Below are 20,491 nucleotides of genomic sequence, written 5' to 3' on the forward strand. Positions count from 1 at the left end.
ACTTTGGCAGACTAGCGCTACGATAATATGCAAATTAGCAATCGAGAAATACACAAGGCAGCGCAGCACAATTGAGCAGATATTTAAACCGCAATATGGCGATCCTGCGCTACGAGAGTATTCAATTAGTAATCAAAGCAAGCAGTAGTCTGGCAGTGGGCGCTACGATACCAATTCGGCATGCAGGGCAGGGAGCAGCGTGAGGAGCGACCGCTTCTGAAGAAATCAGGAGGGGGTAGCTTTCCTTGTATGTCTCTATCACTAGTTCTATAGGGGTCCTAAGGCCAGAGATGGGGCGAGCTTGATTGCATGGGGTCTATACCCCTATCTTCTCTTTATTTTCTCTGTTAGATGTTTTATGAAAGCAATCTTCTTTAGCCCCCAGTTATTAGTTATGAGGGGGTGAGGCTATCCAGGGGAGAATAGGCAACCAGCTCATTCCATCACAAGGACCTCGGGCCTGTTGCCAAATAAGGGTGTTGTAAGGGATGGGTGGGGGGGGTCTTCAGGGGAAGGGGGAGACTGCTGGGGGGAGGGGAGGGTTCACGTTGGCTTTGGATATTTGTGGCAGTTGTGGCATTAAAATCTGATCAATATTGTTATTTATCGGCTCTCATGTCAAAAAATTTGGAAAATGTACAGCTGAGATTAAATGATTTTCTTGGTATTGATTGGGCAGGGTAAAGTTATCTTAAGTTCATGGAACATTTGTGGTCTCAACAAAGCTAAAAGCGGGCATTATGTTCTAAAGACGTACACACTATGCAATTAGATTTATTATGGGTACAGGAGACGCATATACCCTGGGGGAGGCGTGAGTGTTTGAAGCTGTCCGGGTATGATCTAATAGCTTGATCCAGTCAGACCTCCATGATTAGAGGTGTGGCCATCTTACTGAAGCGAGGAGTCTGGGTTTGTACAAAGGTCCGAGAGAACAGAATGGGCAGATGTATCATAGCTGAAATTAGTCAATAAGAGCCCACTAACTATATGTACTATCTATGGGCCAAATACAGACGACCCCGAAGTATTTTAATATTTAAATGTAGAATTGGCTACCTGGTCTTATCCACTGTTTGTTTGTGGGGATATGAATATCAACTTATCTAGTAATTTCAACTTGGCAGGGGATCATAATTATTGTGGTAGGAAACCCAAAGTGTGTAAGGCACTTCAGACTTTAGTACAAGAACATGGTATGATTGATTTGTGGTATTGGCATAATAAAGTGGATGATGGGTATACATACTATTCTGCTCCCCACAACAAACTGGTCCGGCTTGATTATTTTTTCGCTTCGGATCAGTTGGCTGAAACATCCTCTATTTCTGCTCCTCCTAGGATCCTATCGGATCATAATTTGTTGATTGTACAATGTCCCTGGTCTCGTCTAATCAGAGCTCCTAGGGTGTGGACTTTTGAAAGGAAGCTTTTGTGGGATGAGGCTTAATAGGCTCATATGAAAAAATGGCTAGTTGAATTCTTAGACATCAATAGGGGAACCGCATCAGATCATATGGTTTGGGATGCCTTAATGGTGGCAGTTCGTGGAGAGAGCAAGAGCTTTTCCTCCTTTCATTTGAAGGCAGGACAAGAGCTGGTGAAGGGTCGGATTGAGGAACTTGGGCTCGCAGAGCTACAATTAACCTCCAAAATTAAGAATGGCTTTAACATAGAGGAGTGTCAGCAGGCCGTTGCTATAATAAAGTCCAAACTCTTGGAGTCTTTTGGGCAGGACCTCGCCACTAAGTACCTTGAATATCGCACAATGATGTTTGAATATGGGGAAAACTCGGGCAGGGTACTGGCGAAGAGGCTCCAACAGAAAAGTGTGCAGAGTCGTATCACTAAAATTCAGGACGAAAACTGGATGGTTCATGATACTCGGGAGGGAGTGAATGATGTGTTTCAAAGGTATTATTGGGAGTACCAAGGGGGAGTCGGAGATTGAGGCTTTTTTATCGGGTTTGGATACTTCCAAGGTCTCATATGAGCAGAATGAATTACTATTGGCCCCTATCTCATGGGAGGAGGTTGAGGTAACTATCAAAACCTTAGCCAATGGGAAGGCCACTGGCCCAGATGCAGTGCCTTTGGAGTTTTATAAGACATTTCTAGGGGAGATTCGACAGGATCTTCTAACTGTTCTTGGGGCCGCACAGAGAGGTATTGTTCCCAATTCGTGGCGTCAGACTATAATTGTTTTGTTTAAAAAAAAAAAAAAAAAAAAAGGGGAAAGCCTGAGTTGAGTCCATCTTTTCGACCAATTCCCCTTATTAACAGCGATTCTAAAATATTCTCAAAAATCTTAGCGTCTAGGTTGGTTTGTTCCATTGGTCTCCCTTCGTCAACATGGGCATACAGTACATGTAACAATCGTGTACACTTAGTTCTGCATGCAGAAAGTAAGCTGGAGCAGTCCAAGCTTCTCTAGCAGTAAGAACATTTATAGCATAGACCGAAGCAGAGCTAACTCCAGTTTTGTTGGTTCGGTACAGGCAGCAGCAGTACTTTCACACAACAGCAGTCTGCAGCCTTGCAAACTTCCCACCACAGTAAAGCTTCAGCCCCAATAATAGCATTGCACCTAGCATTGCTACCCGCAGCCCTCAGTACGTTCAGAATCAGTGTACACTTAATACTGTGCATGCGACGCAACAAACGATGAAACAAACGACACTGGCAACACTTTGTGGATAAAATTATGTTGCAAGTTTGATTAGAGGTTGGGTGAGCCTAGATTTCAGCGATGAGTTCACTGAACAGTTGACACCTGTCCTGAGTAAGCTAGAGCTGACCGGTCGGTGGTATCCACACAAGTCTTATTACTCTTCACAGCTCATTCACTTAAGCAGGTTGCTACCCTGTTCTTTCATTAGTGTCATGTTTCTGACCAGTCAGAGCGGGACCACGGCCGGTCTACACAGTTGCTCAGCATTCCAACTGTCCTTGAGGGACTAAGAGGTGTCATTACATCACCCTTGGCCACTGTCGTAGTGACTCAGTGCCCGAGGCGTTCCCATTTCCCAATCTGGCTCCAGGACCCACAATCTGGAGGTTGAGGAAGCTGGTTGAAGCTTAAAGATTTTCCCAGTGTGAACGGGTGGCTGGAAACGAAGACCCGCTCTGCTGCCCCTTTATAAGTTTTTTTTGTTTCCTCACGCCTCCCTTCTTAATGCCATGGTGGGCCTTAAAATGAGGGGAGCCCTCTCCCCTTCAGGAGGTCCTATCTGATCAACCGAATCAATCCACCTTGCAGGGGAGCAACACTCAGATGCCTTCCCATCTGTCACCTATCAGTGGGAGAGGTGTGGCGCCGCGGCCAGGGCGACTGACGCTGGAATCTGGGGATCAGGGTTCGATCCCCGGCTCCGGCGGCAGGTTAGCCCAGCACCATGTGACTCTGGGCAATAGCTTGCTTAATCTTCCCGACGACCCCCAGCGCCTAGAGACCCTTACGGGTGATTGTGCGCTTTACAAATGTGGATTATTATTATTTATTATTATCGGGCAACGTGAACAGCTGCATTTACATCACGCATGTAAACGCAAGAAGCGGTCGAAGCTCAAACAAATCGTACACTGCATTGGTACCTGAATTTCCGCTTCTGCCTGTGCGTTAAGATGAGCATATGTTTGTGCTGAATCTGTTACTGTTCTGTATGGGCCCAATGCATTCACCTCTGCTGTTTCATCTGCTTTGGCATGTGATGTGTAATCGGCCTGGGTAGCTGTAGCAAGATTATGAAGCCACGTCACTGACCTTTGCCTCAGTGGTGGTACTCTGCATTTTGCCTACTAGGTTCCTGGATAACTTCTGTAGGGAGATGCAGTGGAGGTAGGGAGCAGCGAAAGGTTAGTTCATGAGGAACTAGAGGCAGATAGTCTTTGCTATCCAGCCTTGAACTTCTGCAGGCCTGTTTCCTCTACACCCAAGCAAATGGTGCCACATGCTGGCTTAACCTCTGAGGAACTCTAGGCATTAGAAGGTCGAGGCCCTCATCGTTGAGAACACTGGAGCAGTGCTTCCCAAACGTTTTAGAACCAAGGACCAATTTTTAGAACATCAATATTTTTTGGCCCTCCTAGCGTTAATGGACCTGAAGCAGGCAATTTTTTAGGTCGAGCATAGCGACGGTGCCCATGCGTTGCTCGCTTTGTGAGGCATGCTGTAGTAGAGTATGCTGTGGACGCCTCGCTCACTCTCCTCCCATATTTGTAATTGGCTTGTGTCACTGTCCTTGGTAATCGCTGGCCTCAGATTCATTATGAAACTTTGTCCCGCCTTGGTGCCGCCCCGTCTCCATTTGTTGCCTTTCATAAGGACTGTACCTTTTACTTTGCTCGTTACACGGCATGCTTTATCTAGTGGTGAGCACTATTTAGTTTATTGGCAATGGCGGTTGCTTTTTTGTTGTATGTGCATGCTGAGTGCGGTGCCCACTTCAGAGATACTGCGCTTTTTCATTAGGTTTCGCCTGGCGTTTACTGCGCAAGCAGTATCGCGCAGGCGAAAAACTTTTGTAAACAAGTATGGGGCTTCGTTCCGCCTCTCTGTCCCATTGGCTAGCTCCATAAATGGAGGCTAGCCATTGGAACAGAGATGTGTCACTCATTCCCCGAGCAGATTCGTGGGCGTTCCCATGATTTTTACTCATCCCGCCCATTTTCGTGCGTCATTGCGGCGGTGGGCGGATGTTTTTTTTTCTCTTCTCGTCCTGTTTTGGTCAGTTTCAAAGTGTCCTTTGCAGGAGTGGGCTGCGCGATTTCTTTCCTCGCAGGTAAGTGGCGTTTTTAAATATTTATTTTTATCTGGTTTTCGCCCCCCCCTCCCGCTGTCCGTGTGCCCGTTCCCGCCCCCCTCCCGCTGTCCGTGTGCCTGTTCCCCCACCCCCCTCTGGTATGTGTTGCGTGGTTGGTGTGAAGCGGTATGCTGTGATATGGTATGTGCATTTATTCCGCGTCGAGTCTACCATGTTGCGGCTGTTGCTCCACTGGTAGACGGTGGCCACCAGCTTCCCTCTGATAGCCGCTTTGTTGGATAGTTTGCAAGTTTTAATCTCTGGGCATGCTCCCTTCCGCTCTGCATTTACAGACCTCTACTTCATAGCTGCCGACTGGTCCTTGCCATAGGAAACACATTCAGTTATTGCTCGTTTTTAGTGAACAGGCGTTGCATTTTGGAACTTGTAGTTTTGCTTTCACCACTGCTTGTGTTGGTTCAAAACACCAGCATGCAAAGTGCTTTTTTGGATAAAAACCAGGGACTCGCTGAAGATACCATTCGATACACGGCCAATTGGCATACATGCCACCCTAGCAACGTTTCTCCTGATGCAAATATTGTATTTATTTGGCCACTGCACCCCTTGATCGCTTTAGAATACTGTGGTTCGACCTTTAAAAAAGAATGCCTAGAAAAAATGACGAGTACGGTGTGCTTTTAGGGAAATTTGCCACTGCTCGTTTGACCTGAAATGGACCCAGTAACTTATTTTGCATTGGGAGGCTGGCGGCGGGGTCACAGACTTCCAATCCCCAAACGAGAAAGGTGAGGTCACGCGCTAGTGGTAAGGTCCCAGTAGTTCATTTTTACATGGCTTGCACTTTTTAGCGGTGTAGGAATAAATATGCAAATCACGTTCAAGTGTTCTATAAACTGGTGTTTTAAAAAAAATATTCTTGAAAAGTAATTACATCATTTACGCTTTGTGCCTCTTGCACGTGTGATCGCTTTGAAACGATATAACCTAGGTACAGGAATGTAAATCAGTTTTAGGTACCCCGTGGCGGATGCCCTAATTAACATGGCTTCCCATATTAAACCCATTTCCGTATCTAATGCCATCAGCACCATATGGCATGGGCGTCTCCAGAATGGGGCACAAATGCTGCCTTAAATTGCCCATCCAATAAGCTGGCCCCTTGCGGAGGAGGTCTGTGGTGCATCGCCAGCTCTGAAGAGAGCCTCGCATAATCACCTCATTGAGACGACAAAGGCACTCCCTGGCATCGAAGCTCAGACCTGGGGGGTGGCCCCCGCCTGAGCCGTCTCCAGCTGACGAGCAGGCCGGGCCTCCGAGGGGGCAGGGCCGCACGTATCAGCAACGGAGAGCTCCGGCTCAAATTAAGCACTGTAAAGGGGCCAGAAGGACCCAGCGGGGGCGGATTCTGAGTCTTAGTGGGACATAAAATCACCTATAATGTTCACACTAGCTGCGTGCGTTGACAATGCAGGCCTCGGAGCACTTGAAAGCAGCCTCCCCGGGGAGTGGTGGAAGTGACTTAGACCTCAGAGACCCTCTTATCCCACCTGAGCGCTGTCGGGGGTCGCTCTTCATCGGTGACAGGTGGGCTGGGGTGACTTTCAGATGCTGCAGTCAAGCAAGTAAGCAAATCCTATATGATGTGAAAAGGGGCATAATGTTTCCCCCACAGAGGGGCCTGTGACAGGCATGTGGGTTGGGGTCTATCAGCATCACCTTTGATTAAAGTCGTGGCTCACAATACGAGCACACATCGGGGGATGCCATAGTCTTTCCCCCTTTGCAAACCAGACCCCTTTAAAAATAATCGTAATTTAAGAGGGGCAATTAGCATCCAGCCCCTTGACAACCAGCAAATGTACCACTGCCCTTTCCAGCCACCCGGAAAGGGCTCCGACTCCTGGCCATACCACTTTCCGAGGACTTGTGTTACAACTTCATTTCATGACACCAGAGCAACATTCTTCCAACCCCAGTGCAATCTGGGAGTTGTAGTCTTAGTCAACATCAATGGCACCAAATACACCTGGACAATCATACGTGATAGACAACACAGGGACCAGTGTGCCTTGTGCACGAATGCCATCAGCCCTTATGCAAGCAAGGAATGGGCCTCCTGGCCCCAGCTGGGTAATAAAATGTACTCATAGTAGGGATGCAGAAGGTCTTACCAACCCCTGGGTCCTGGTGCTACTGCACCTGCTACAGTACATATAGCTTTTCTCCTTCCAGTATGGTGTTCAGCTGACCTAGGCAAGGCCGCTGTACTGCGAGAGACATCTTCATAACCGAGCACTAATACAGGCCAGCATTCTGCTACAAGCTACTAAACTTTGAGCAAGAACTGACATAATATGCAAGTAGGAATAGTGGTTGTGCCACGCTCTTCTTATTTTACTCGACATTTGTGATTTATTGTTTACATTTTGTGTTTGTAGCTCCGGATTTCACCCAGTGCTCTGAAAATGGTTCCCACGCCTTCCATGGACCCATAAATTGACTTAATTTCATGTCATATTCTTGTAACACCCCAGCCTGACCTGCCCTACCACAGATTGTAAATGTTAGATAGACTTGGAATGGCACAGGATGGCATTGCAAGTGTGACAGCTTTGGTCTTCAGAGGTCTTTTATTCATAAAGGCCTTTGGTACTTTCTATCCCTCCTCTAAGGGTCAATGTCCTGTGTCCACCCCTGGTGCAGAATGTTGGCATCCCAGTGGCTTCTGACCTTCCCTGGTACCACCGATCATCACTGTTATTAAATAAATCCTGCTTCTCCATTGATAAATCTCCACTTTATCATGTCCTTTCCTTCTGTGGTGAGTGTCTACAGTGAATGGCTTCTGGTCTCCCATCTGGCAAAAAAATGCAATGTATATAATTCTTCCAAAGTGAGCCCTTTGATGTCGCCATAGTCTGTAGGGCACTGCTGTCACTGTGCTACGTAAACTAAGGATATCCAATCCTATTTTTCCTAACTCTTTTCTCCGCCCTGCCCTGTTTGCTCAAACAAATGTAACATATATCCAAGGGGGGCTTTATCGATGACTGACATTTAGAACAACCAATGACCAAGTAAGTGTGACCCATTTAGAGTCATTCTATGTACGTTGTACCATGTGGTTATCTGCAAAGCCTTCAGAACATGGGGACATCAAGAAACGGCGTTAAAATTATCGCTGCTTTAGCGGCAGGAAACTGCAGCTAAAGCGGCGATAATGGGCTTGATAATACGCCCTTGTGAATGTTCTGGTGTGAACCTGGGCTTCTATTGGAATTCTCAAGGGCATATTAGCAAGCCCATTATCGCCGCTTTATCTGCAGTTTCCTGCCACTAAAGCGGCGATAATTGTAACGCCGTTGTTGATAATGTGCCCCATTGTTACTCAAAGGGCCATTTAAAGTAGACTTCAAAGAGCGGATTTCTGAGGGACTTGATCACAGAGAAACAGCCCCCAGAGACAGTGCCGACATGTTCGCAGGAGGATAATTCATTGTCAAACTGAACTCCCAGATTCCTTCCTAAATTGGTAGGCGGAGGGGAGTTGTCAAGGTTATCCAGACACCAATCCGAGGCTGGAAACCGGTTATTTCCAAAACACAGAATTTCATTTTTTTCCGCATTACACTTTAGAAAATTAACATTCATCCACTTGATTACTTTGGAGAGGCAATTTTTTAAAATCTAGCTTGGAACTGGAGAAGGTCTTATCAAGGGCCAGAATCAATTGGGTACCATCAGCCTAGGCCATAGTGGAGATATCAAAGGATTTAATAAGTACTATCGGGGGGACATATATACGTTGAATAGAGTGGGGCTAAGGGACGAGCCCTGAGGGTCGCCATATTTGCTCAATTTTTCTTTTGTTCTAAAAGGCCCCGACATGATCACCTGCGTCCTGTTGTCTAGAAAGGATTGGAACTACGTCCAGGCACACTCTTGAATACCTATGTCCGTCGGATGTTGAAGAAGGGTATTGTGACAGATGGTGTCCAATGCTTTCAACATATCCAGAAGAATCAAAATTGCTTTTTTCCACTATTTTGAATAAACTTTATGGATTTAGAGACTTCTAGAACTGTGGATTCTGTAGATTGCCTGGGTCTAAAGCTAGATTGGAAAAAGATAAGAATGTTATGCGATTACAGGAAATCCACAAATCCCTTTTATTTACGTTTTAAAAACCAAAACATAAATAAGTCATTGTCATTTACAATGCCAATAGCTCTAACTTTTCCAAAGGCGAAACCATTGCATTGTAAATGCATGTTTTTACAATGCCAGAGGTTAAAAACTTGCAATTGCAAGACCTGTAGCATTGTAAATGCTTGTGCTATAGTGCCGCTGTGTGAGTAATTGCGGGCCTTCCTCTTCACGGTCTATAAATACCCTAGTGGGGGGGGGGGTACCCGTGCCTCTCGAGTACCTACTTTAATATGTTTTTAGCAAAAAACGCATGCAATTTACAAAGCCTCCGCTTAATATGTGCTGTGTGACTCGCCTGGCACGACACCTTCCCAAATACTGCACACCATACTGGAACTTGTGCCGGCAAACAAATTGGCCTGTCTCAGTCCCCTTACTGGAAGACACGTGAGAAATTCCTTTTTTATGCATGCCTCGCACCCCTATTCTGTTTGCCTGATCTCTGTTTCCCGGATATTGTGTGTCACAGTAGACACTAAACTTCATTTGCCCATGTTTCTGCTGTGTGAAAAAGTTTATCCAGCCACTGATTACATACAGGAAGCTTTCACTCCGTGATATGGCTACACTTTGTAGCATGGGTGGTCAATAACTTTAGTTCATACCTGTTCTTTTTAAAACTATTTTTTAGCAGAATTTTATAGTTTGTTGCAGTTAAAGTTGTATGCAACAAATTAGCAACCATGTATTGCTATTCTTGCCTACAGGCATTTGTTTATTTTTCAATGAAATAATACTTGCACAGAATCATTCATTATTCTCTGTATTGACTAACAGTAGGTCATTGCACAACTGATAACCCCCTTTAATCCCTGCCCCTCCTTTAGCCGGATCCAGTTTCACAATCATTCATACCGAATTTTCCAGGTATTGTGTATTCCATACTGTCCTTGTAAGGGTATACCCTGTTATGAGGTGCACATTTCTCCACAGACTTAGTTATTTGCCGTAGGACATGACTGCCAATATAAAGTTGGTTGTCTTAACTCCCTTGGGCATGACGTACCTGGGTTTTAATTTGGTAAATGCTCCAAAAGATGTTTTCAGACTGTATTACATCGGTCTCATTTACGGGTCGGTCAGTCCTATTTCTTGTTTGACTGCTAGTAATGTGGGCTATGCAGTGCTGAATTTGAGCCGGTGGTTAGCGGTGCTCGGCACTGGCACTTTGTTGTCAACACCGGCACCTTTTTTTTAAATTAAATTTTTTTTTTTATGGATTTATATAGCGCTAGAATCACCCACGAAGGGTTATCTCAGTGCTCACGGACCCACACTAAGACAGGGATCAAGACCTATGACAGTCTGTCACATGGTGACGCTGGTTGTCTAGTATGGAGACTAGCCCAACAGTTGGTTAATAATTCAATATACCTTAAATAGCTATTACCTGAATTCCAAGCCATTCCTGTATCCTTGGGAGGGCCTGGAATAGTCTGAATTGTCACACTTGTAGGAGCAGTGAGCTGGTGCCGGCTGCGATGATCTCCTGACGAGGGCCCCAGCACTTATTAGTTCACAAATTAAGCACTGGAAATATGAGTGTGCAGTCCAACGCGTGTGGGCATATTCCAAAGTCGGTAATTATGGGGTCACTGGGTATCGGAAATTCTTTTACCTTTTTAATATGGCTTACAACCTCATTCCAGAATACATTTTTAGTTCCCACCATGTCCATAATGCATGTATAGGTCACCTTACATCCCACATCTCTTCCAACATTTAACCTCCGAGTTTGGGTACATGTACTTAATTTATAACTGGTCACAAACGTATCTTGTACCAGGTTTATCTTTTCTGGACACTTCATACTAGCCATGGAATGTTACGCCCTAACTTGCCTCACTCAGCTTCTGTTCTTTCTCTCCCTGCCATTTTCACCCATTGGGTATTGCAAGCTTCTTTCACAGACCTGTTCAGAGAATAGAGGGAGTTGCCTGCACTGATTGTGACAACTTCCCCTCCATTGCACAGACCGCACGCAACCATGAGGGACTATGTATATGTGTGCGGATTGTAAACTAGGTCGAATTGGTGCCACCCGAGGCCAGGTTTAGCAGTTGAGGGCCACTGTCTTCTGCTCCCCAGTGTTTATGGCAGCAGCACAGCAGGTAAAAACAAGCATTTGCAAAGCAATAGGTCTCGCTTTTACGAGAGTTTAACCCCATCGGTCCTCACGATGATCCCCGGCTGTCACGTGCCATGGTGGGTGTGTGCGCACGACGACCGGGGGCTGTCCGAATCCCGCCCACTCATTAATTCTCCCTCACAGCGGGAGAATTAACACGTGCAACGTGTTAAGCTATTGGCATTTTAATTGACAAGGTCTTATACGTTTTAAAAACCAAAACCTAAATAAAAAGCATTGTCATTTACAATGCCTATAGCTCAAACTCTCATAAATGCGAGACCTATTGCATTGCAAATACTTGTTTTTTTATTTATTGTTAATGCTGCTAAAGCCTCGTGTTGGTAGCACACTCATTTAGAGATAGCACGTTTTTTTTTTAATAGAAATGACCACTAAATGTATACAGACATAGTTTTAATCCTAAAAATATATTGCACATAAATTGTGATTAGTTATTTAGTTTCGGTGAATGTTTATTTGTGCGACACCAAGTTAAGAGGCTTGATTTTGTTTTGAACCTATTTAAATCTGTGTTTACTTCTCACTTCAGAATGACTAAAAATGTGCGTTGCTTCATATCTGCTTTCGTAACTGCTGTATGTGTGCAGATCATTTACAGACATTTACATGTTTACTGCCTTTCCTTTCCACACTCCATGCAAGATTTTTACATGATTCACTTTACTTTTATTTGGCGTTTACAATCTGCACTTACTTTGGAGTCAATCTCCAACATAGACCCCAATTTGTCAGAAGATTTAGCCTGACATTTGACCTCTATCTTTGAATTGTAATGAATGTGTTGAGATAAATACCGGATTTAAAGACCTCTTTTTTGCTGGTTGTTTAGCAGTGCAATCGGTCTCGCGTTTGGGACCTTGTATGTATTTAGCTATGGAGCAAATTAGCCTGGGTGCTGAAACCTCTACTGTTCTTTAACATGAAGGGAAAGTAAGCACCAAACTGCGTGACACACCAGTTATGGGAACACATGGAGAGAAATAATGCCTTTCAGCTGGAAATGGTATAGTCCAAAGCTTTGTTCTCAATATAAAATCAGTGCCTTCAGTGGTCAGATACAGAAAATACAAGATTTGAAAAAAATATTGTCTACGGGTGCTCGTTGAATACCATTTCTATGGACTAGAATCAAGAGAATGCTAGTACTGTATGTGCATAATATCCACTCCTGGGGGCACCTGGTTTAAGACCAGGGGGGACAAAAGACTTTGTGTAGAGCCACTTGACAAAAACCTTTAACTTTTTCGTATACCCTCCTGTAGCACAAACCTCTTGTTACTATTTCCCAGTGCCACAACGTGGCAATGTCAGAGATGAGCCTTCTGCTGCAAAGACAAACCACGCTGTCTGTAAAAAGGAAAAACAGTATTGTTTCAAAGGATTGGATATACTGTTTTGGCGAATGCTTTGGGAAATTAAATGAGCTCAAATCTCAAAATACACTACTGGCAGTAATTTTGACAGAAAAAAAGCTTTTATTTGCAGACTTTAACAATATCCTCCCATTTCTATTGCTCACCGAATTCTCGATGTATGTATAATACACAGTGCTTCTGGAGTTACAGAAGTAATTTCTTCACCTCCAGATAAATGAAAGAGCTTAAAATTCCGGTTAACTTTGTCTGCTTTTGGAGTAATGCCGTTGTAGAGGCAAACAGATTAAGAAAGACCTACCATCGCAGTTTTTGCCACAACGGCGGCCTGTTTCCGCTACACGTATAAATAATTAGCAAAGTTTTCTTAAACCGATTTGTTGCTGCATTTGAACAGACCCCTTTTAAGCAACAGATGGATTCGGTAAAAACTGTGTAGCTTGTACAGCACCGAGAACAATTCCTGGACTTTTCCATTCCACTGATCTGATTAACTGGAGTCTCCCTGAGCCAGCTCTTTCTCTCAACCTCCGAAATGGCCCTCGGTCTGTAAAGAACGCATTCCTTCTGGAGAGAACAGAGGGCATTATTTGCGAATGAAATAAAGCAGGGTAACTGCCCGCTCGAAAAACCACTGAAACCGTAGTATAAAGCCAGCGTGCAATGTATGTTTAAGACAGCCCAAAATACAAGTTCCCTAACTAATCAAATGTGTCGATCATATGAAAAAAATCATTCGTGTCGATTCTTGGTTAACATCATTGTCTACATGTAAAAAGCATAATGTTAGCACAGGCAGTACCTTGTTGATGTCCTCTATTAAAATGTACTGTGCAAGTTATTTACAGAATTGAGGCACAGTAAAAAGTGATTGGGCAGAATTACATTTGTGGTCCCCTGAGCATTCAAATAGCTCATTGACCTCCGTTGGTAATGTAGGTACTGCACTGCAAGAGTTTTCGAAGCTTATTTACAGTTACATTTTGTAACATCAACTGAGTGAGTTACAGTAAATATGATCCCTCCGCCAGAGCAAATTACAAGACTGCCTAAGGAGACGAGGTACAAAAGAGATCTGGGCATAAACCGAGTCGAGGATAGTCAAAACACTGCTAGAATCATAGCTCCGATATAGTGCGAGTTATTTAAAATTTAGATTCCCCCCACGCCACCTCTCCCCCGAATGTGATCAGACTCTGACCTAAACAGAGCCCTTGCATGTACCGAGCATGACTGTTCAGACATTAAGAAACCTGACCCAGTTATAGCTCTAGTATATTAAGGCTTCGATAATCCAAAAAACCTTAATGGAAATCTTGCTAGTGCTACATGCTAAATTCCGTCTTCTGATAAGCTCGGACATACGCAGAGCCTGTATTATCAGAGCTCCTATTTTTGCATGTATTATATTTTGCCTCCCTGCATGGTGCTGAATGGGATTAGCCTTTTTTTTTCACCAGACATATTTTTGCTTTAACAAAAAACCCTCTACTGGAATTAAGGCTCTTCATAAGTAGACCCAATCCAGGATGGGCCATTGCATTCTCTACAGCAGAAGTCAGAAGGAGAAAGGAAGTTGCAATCTGTTGCCACTTACGGATTGACCTTGTATGAGTGTGCCCAGCTTTAGCCTTCATTCAGTGACTGCTTCCATAGGGTGAGTGGCGTATGTTCCAGGGACTACGAGGTTGCTTGATCTGTTTTTAGGTTTTGCCTAGCCAATGCGTACGAAGTACGCATGCGCTAGCAAAATCTTATGTTTCTCTGTGGGGTCGGGTATCCGCCCCCTCCTCGCCCCCTCCTCCCATTGGCTAGCTCCATAAATGGAGGCTAGCCATTGGGAGACGGCTCTGTCCGTCAATCCCGGACCAGATTCGGGGGCGTTCCCGAGAACTTTTCCTTTTGGCGACATCACGCTGCGGTGGGCGGGGTCTTTTTTTTTTTTTTTTCTCAAGCCGTGTTTTGTTTACTCTCGTCCTGCCTTTTGCAGGAGTGGGCTGCGCGATTTATGTTGCCGAGCAGGTAAGTGTGTACCCGTTCCCGCCCCCCCCCCCTCCCGCTGTCTAATTTGTTTTTAACTTTGTTCGTGTTTCCGTGCACATCCAGGATATTAACGATAACATCCCGAGTTTTTTAAAGAATGCTGTTGATTTAAATATATCGGAGTCCACGTTGCCAGGAACGCGCATTGCTGTCGGGAATGCCCGAGACCCCGACATTGGCATCAACGCCCTGCAGGGCTATAAGCTGAGCAGTAACCTGCATTTTGTCCTCAAAGAGACAGAAAGCAATGACGGGTACAAATATGCAGAGCTCGTTCTGGAGAAGGGTTTAGACCGAGAAAAACAAAGCCGTCCAGTTTGTATGTGTGTGTATCTGATAGGCTCTGATAGGCTGCTGGCACGAGGGAGCCGCGTTTCTATTGGTCAAGGAGCTCTGACGTCATCGGGGGCTCGCCTCAGGGCCGCGTTGGGATTGGCCCATCGCTCGCAGAGGCCATGTGAAGCCGTCCGTGATCCCAGAAGCACCGAGGGTTTGCCTGACCCGAGCCGCCGCGGGGACTGCACCACCTTTACAGCCACACGCTCTCGCCCAGCCGACAAGCCGGGGGGCGGAGAGAAACAGATGTTTAGGCTGACACCACTTCCCTGCTTTTATAATCATTTTGTTCTTTCTCTGACACAATTGTCCCCTATTAAGATTCTTAAGTCTGAGAGGCACTCTGTTTTATGTAACAGTGCAAGAACTAAAAGTATGGAACATCTTATTAAAAGGGATGCCACGTTCAGCAGCTCCTGCACCAAGGGCGTCGCAGATTGTGAAAGCTAGACGCCTTATAAACCTTAATCTGGGAGTTATACTAGACTATTAGCCACGGCTTCTTATTTGAGAGAGAGGAGCATACAAGGCCCCCGCTCGAATCTTTGCTCTCGAAAGAACAAAAATAATACATTTATGGTTGACATGTCGTCAATGGAATCCGAAAAGCATAAATTACCATGGAAGATACGCTATATACTCCGAGACGCGCTTCTGCCTAGGCGAAGGACTCTACCATTCATTGACTAAGGTTGAGTAAACAGCGTAATGAAGGGAGCCGGAACAGGAAGCATCGCGTGTCACGAGCGGGAGACAGGGGACCACACTGGAACGGGCTACTGCTCTCCCCCAGGATTACCCAATGTGGGGGCAACTGGCTGACTCCCCCCAGATGAACTAGACCATTAAGGTGAGAGCATGAGGGGGCTGTGGTGTGATAAACAGTCCCTGCTGTCTAAGAGAAGGGGCAGGGGTGGGGCTGAGGCTGCATTTCGACCCGTGACCCAATGTGGGGGTAACTGGCTGGCATCTGTGACCGTAGTTTGTGTTTCCTCCCGACCCCTCCCGTTGTCCGTATTCCCTTTGTGCCTGCCCCCTCCAGCCGTAGCTTGTGTGTCTTTCTTCCCTCTCGTTTTTGTGTCCTTCTGCCCTCTGTCTGCCTAGTTTTTTGTGCCAATCTGCCCTCAGTTATAATTGTTTCCACTCGATTCTGTGTCCTTCTTCCCTCGGTGTGCCTGGTGTTTTGTGCCATTCTGCCCTCCGTTATAATCATCCACCCCTCGTTTTTGTGTCCTTCTGCCCTCTGTCTGCCTCGTGTTTTCTGTCAATCTGCCCTCCGTTACAATCATCCCCCCTCGTTTTTGTGTCCTTCTTCCCTCTGTCTGCCTGGTGTTTTGTGCCGTTCTGCCCTCTGTTACAATCATCCCCCCCTCGTTTTTGTGTCCTTCTTCCCTCTGTCTGCCTTGTGATTTGTGCCGTTCTGCCCTCCGTTAGAATCACCCACCCCTCGTTTTTGTGTCCTTCTCTGTCTGCCTGTTTTTTTGTGCCAATCTGCCCTCAGTTATAATTGTTTCCCCTCGTTTTTGTGTCCTTCTGCCCTCTGACTGCCTGGTGTTTTGTGCCGTTCTGCCCTCCGTTAGAATCACCCCCCCCCCCCCTCGTTTTTGTGTCCTTCCCTCTGTCTGCCTGGTGTTTTGTGCCGTTCTGCCCTCTGTTACAATCATCCCCCCCTCGTTTTTGTGTCCTTCTGCCCTCTGTCTGCCTTGTGATTTGTGCCGTTCTGCCCTCCGTTAGAATCACCCACCCCTCGTTTTTGTGTCCTTCTTCTCTGTCTGCCTGTTTTTTTGTGCCAATCTGCCCTCAGTTATAATTGTTTCCCCTCGTTTTTGTGTCCTTCTGCCCTCTGTCTGCCTGGTGTTTTGTGCCGTTCATCCACCTGAACTGAGCCCTTTAAAATAAGGCCATGCTCCAAAAAGTACCGTAGCCACCTGCCCTGAACCATAAAAAAGTGCCCCCTACCTCCGTGAAGTACTCTGACTCTGCTCCCTACCCTCCCTTGGCGCCTAAAACTGTCCCCTGCCATGCACCCTACAAAGCATCGACTTAGTAAACTGTCCCTTCTCTGTGTGCTTCGAGGCCGTAAAATGTAAGCCTAGGCACAAATGGATGGTTGGATTTGTGGGGTAAAGTTTTATTTAATGTGATTTTATGTAGCGCGAACTTTACCCAAAGGTGTCGGAGCGCTTTACATAAGAACCAGTTGCCAAACCTAAAGACTTTGATTTACATGCGTTAAGTAAAAGATACAAACAGGAAAACAATTGAAATGTACTAGATGTAGTCACACAAAGAAGAGACTGTTGTTTCTCGTTATATTTCTATATACATATGGAAGGGATATGAATAGATGTACTGCAAGAGTCACATAGGAATGTTAGAGTAGAAAGGTCTACTGCATATACTAGTGAATACAGTCATCTCTATATACAGAAAACATAAGTTGTATTTAGAGGGGTCGGCGTGGGACGCAGTGGGTGGATGGATGCATGATGCATGATGCATGGATGTATGGGTGGATGCATGGATGGATGCATGGATGGGTTGTTGGTTGAATGGGTTGGTGGATTGCATAAATTGTTGAGGGATTGGCTGTATATATGCATCTATCCATCCACCCATTCATGCATCTATCCATACACCCATCCATACACCCATCCATGCATGCACCCATCCATGCATCCACCAACTCATCCACCAACTCATCCATGCAAGCATTACAACAAGAGCCCGCAGCTCTCCTTCGTCTCTCCTCGCCCCTCCCTTCCCTGAGCTGCAGCTCTCCTTTGTCTCTCCTCGCCCCCCCTCCTTTCCTGAGCCCGCAGCTCTCCTTCGTCTCTCCTCGCCCCCCCTTCCCTGGGCCCTGCCCTGCTATTGTAAATGACTATGCCATTTATTTATGTTTAAAAAAAACATAAATAAAAATAATGTCAAGAGCAATGCTAATAGCTCTTACTTTAACAAAGGCAAAACCATTGCATTGTAAATGCTTGTTGTCTCTTGAAAATCATTGAGTCAGCATTGCCCTTCATCACTCCTCCTGCTAGCTGCTGTCACTAAATGCCAGCAGGAGCTGGAAACATCTTGTTTCTGCTTCAATTGCCGTTTAGTGGCGGCTGCGATGTGGGCAGGGAAGGTTCCCCACTTGCTTAGGGTGGCCAGCAATGCTCCATAAACGTGTTCTTTTGGATTTCTGTACTGTTAACATTTTCATTGTGTACCCCGTAGCACCAACAGAAGCTATACATGAAGATTTGAATGTTAAAAGTCCACTTTATGACAATTAAGTATTGGGAGACTGAAAGCTTAACACAAGGAGATGATGCACAAGGCGTTGAAACATTTCAGACACTCACCCCCAGTCACAGATCTGGGTTTAATCCATCATCGTATTTTAGCTTACTTCGCCACCCCAGCTTATCATGGGAGTTACATTAGGATATTGTAAATTTGGGGTGATTATATTATAACCTTTTTTTATGGGAGCCTTTAGGATGCTCTACTCCTTTACCTGTGCCTCTGGTCAGTAATCCTGAGCACAAATGTAATTAACTACATAGGCTTCAACTGTAGCTATCATTATGTATGTTGGGTATTTGTAGATGTCAACCAATTGAGGGTACTGCATAGTAGGGGAGGGTATAAATATTTAATAAGGTAACTAACTTGAGTGGGGGTAATCACTCTTCAGACCATGTCAGATTTGGGAGATGGTGGAGGAGAGGTGTTACCCCTTATTTGCAAATGAGGTGGACCTTTGATTCCTGCCCCTTGAAATAGAGGATCTATAGTGCTTATTGACTCATCCTATGGATTGTTTACCTGTTTCAGGTAGCAAGTGAAGACTTTTGAACTTCTTGCCTAGAAATGATCGCTCTTACCTATCGATATCAAGGCTGTGTCTTTGAGATGTACAGTCTGGAAACTTGCTTTTGTGTGATAGCAATGCCGTTTCCTGTTTGACAGAAAAGGAAGGTAAACCTATTGTGTGTTTTTTGCAGCTTGTTGATAGCTTCATATGTCTAACAATCTTTCTGTTTCAGTTGTGCTTCTGGGCCAAAGCAGTACAGTACAATATTTTTTTATGATCCTCCTCAGAGGAAGAAGGTGGGAACAAGTAGCACTTCATGTGTTGTCGGTCTTAAAATCCTGCATAAAAACTTAATTTAGATATGGAAAATATAGTTCTCCTTATAACTCACGTACTATGTTTTAATCCTCAAGAAAGAAAGAAAAGTTTAAAGAAGAGGATCGTAAGGAAATATAGGATTAGAAAAAAGATGGTAGGTGCTTAGGGGAGAGAAGCGCAGTCAAGGAGATTATGGTAGAAGGTGTAGTAACTTGACCAGAGAAGACTGCAGGGGACTGTTTTAGAGAGGAAGGATGAGAGAAGAGTACAATGAGGATGAATAGGAGGCAAGAATAGAGAGGAAGAAAGTCTGGAGATAAGTGAAATTGCGTGACAAGACAAAAAAGAATGGTAGAGTAATTGTTGGAGGAGAGAAGGCAAATGGGATTGAAGGTGTGAAATTGATTACCTGATGGACCCATGTAGTCCAACATTAGGGGCAACTGGGCATATTCATGCAGTATGCTGCAGTGACTCATGGACTGGGTTGAGTTGGCTAACTTAATTCAAATTTGTTAACTGCTCTGAAGCGATGATTCGATCCTTTCATCCTTCTGAGTTTTATGTAAATAGAGTATTATATTGTGCAATGGTAAGTCATGTAATTTACAGTGCACAAAGACGTCACTACTTTGGTATGAAGTTTTATGTTAAAAAAACAAGCTATTAAGGTAAGTCCAACCTAGTAACAAAAAGCAGCTCCGGTCCCATTGTCTTGATGACTATTGAATGCAAATCTTTAGTTCCAAAATGAAATACATTTTTATGACTTCATAGTGAAGGTGGAACGGATGACCTGTAGAAAATTCAAAACCAATTTGTGGTGTTTTTTTAATGTTTTTTGGTTTTTGTTTAATATAGTATGTACTTGGCCCAAATGTATTGAAATGCGTTATATGAGCTCCAGATTACATTACACGGTTTTGGATTTCTTTCAGATTTTTTTTTTTAGGCAAGAGTAAGTGGTTTACCCATAAACTGTTGAACTGATGCCAGGATTCTAATCTGCTTCCCAATTCCTAAGTCAGCAGCTCTGTTGCATCGTTCAAGGGAGTTGCGTTGCCTTGACCTTAAATGCTTTCAAGAATGTAATTCGAATGTGACTGGGTTTACCACGATTGGTGCTCCGTATTGAATTTGCTGGGCCATTGGCCCTCATAACAATTAGTCATGGCCATTGCGTGCAGTTGAATGAAGCTTCTTATGATGTTCAGCTTTCCTTCTGGTGCAGATATTAAAGTCAATTGTGTTTTTTTACTTGAAGAAAGTAATTTTCATAGTTGGATTCCAGTGAGTTTTTTTTCTCTTTTTGTTTTGCACCCTATTGTTATAGGTGATGTAATGCTCTTGCAACATGACTGGCTTTCGCATATACCACTTTAGGCCAAAAACAAGTAATCCCTATGATTGCTGTCTAGCTTTAGATAGTTAACCATTTTTCGATTATCAAAATTTATGCTATGATGTTTCAATAGTGATTATTATT

General features: G+C 44.7%; 1 protein-coding gene across 2 annotated transcripts in view; it reads left to right on the forward strand.

Annotated features, from left to right (window-relative positions):
* Positions 1–20,491, forward strand: part of FERMT2 (FERM domain containing kindlin 2) — a 612,725-nt gene that overhangs the window by 176,432 nt on the left and 415,802 nt on the right. The window lies entirely within an intron of this gene.

This window comes from Lissotriton helveticus, chromosome 9, assembly GCF_964261635.1.
Source record: "Lissotriton helveticus chromosome 9, aLisHel1.1, whole genome shotgun sequence".
Lineage (NCBI taxonomy): Eukaryota > Metazoa > Chordata > Amphibia > Caudata > Salamandridae > Lissotriton > Lissotriton helveticus.